Raw genomic sequence first — 1,708 nt, forward strand, 5'->3', positions numbered from 1 at the left:
CTTTTTTTTTTTTTTTTTTTTTTTTTTGTAATTATTTGATGAATGTTTGCTGTTCATTCAAAATTAATAGTTGATGAATATTTATAAATATAATATAAAACTAAAAATTATGTAAAAATATATATTTTTAATGTAACGGAGTTTTTATTTTTCAAGGAAAATTTTAATATTTCTTAAAATAAAAGGTTAAGCTTTAAAAAGTAAAATTGGTAGGATATTTATATATGTATATATATATATATGTGTATATATAATAATAAATTAGGAATATGAATAATAAAAATGAATAGAATAATATAAAAAGAAGAAAAACTATACTTTAGAATTTTTTGCATATTATAAATTTAAAAATACCTTTTTTATTTTTTTATGTATATATTTTCTTTTTTCTATAACCAATAATCAATATATGTAAATATATATATATATTTTTATAATTTTCTAAGTAATATTATCTTTAAATTGTAGACATAGTTTATTATTTAATATTTTATGTATTTTATATATTTGCTATATATATATAATCTTTATATTTTCATATTTTTTTTTATTTATATAGAAAACATATGTAGTTGTTCTGTTGTAATAATTATATACTTATTAATAAAAATATTCTTTATCTTTTCATTTTTACCTTGTATTATTTTGCTAATTATTATTTTATTTTTTTTGAGGTATGTGTGTTTTTCATCTTATGACAATATAAAATTAAATTAGAAAAATAACTTTTGTGTTTATATTAAAAATTATAATTCAAAAAATTAAAACTATGTGAATATATATATTTTACTTCTAAATATGCTACATATATAATATATTTTTTACTTTTTAATTATTTATGAATATCTATATTTACTATAATAAATATTATTAAAACTGTTATTTTTAAAATTATATCTGGACCTTTATATTGGACCTTATATCTATATCTTTTTTTCTATGTATTTTAAAGTTGTTAAAATAAATAATATATAAAAAAAGAAAAAGAAATATTAATATAAAAATATATATACATTAATAATTTTTCTAGTTAATTTTTAATATAAACTCCATTTTAATACATATATAAATGTGTATTATATCTTTGTAAAATATCTAAATGTTTTGTAATTTTTTTATAAAAATTTAATATATAGATATTAATATATACACTTATTTTTTTTCATTGTTTTGTTATATGAATACAATAAAATATAAATTGATATAAAGATATGTATAATACAATTAGCATTTTTACATTTTTTAATTTATATGTTTTATGAATTTTTTAAGAAATGAGTAATAGTAATAATAATAATAATATATTTTTAAATATAAAAAGATAAGTGAATTTATACAAAATATTTAATCTTTTTGAAGTAAATAGCTTCATTATTATGGTAAGTAGGATAATTGCAATAAGTTTTATATATTCTTTTTTATTTTGAATAATAGTTTTTTAATTTTATTATTTTTTTTTTTTATAACTTTTGTATGAAGAATAATAATTTTTGAAAAATATTTTTATAGAAATAAAATAATAATTTTAGTGTTTTTTACATTTAATTATGCACAAATATATATGTATATTTAAAATTATGTATGGCATTATTATATTTAGCTAATATTTACAATAATACTTTAAATTAAAAAAAAGAAACAAAAAATAAAACTGTACCTTTGCAATAACAGTGCACACTATAAATAAAAAAAAAAAAAAAAAAAAAAA

This window comes from Plasmodium gallinaceum (genome assembly GCF_900005855.1).
Source record: "Plasmodium gallinaceum strain 8A genome assembly, contig: PGAL8A_v1_108, whole genome shotgun sequence".
NCBI lineage: Eukaryota > Apicomplexa > Aconoidasida > Haemosporida > Plasmodiidae > Plasmodium > Plasmodium gallinaceum.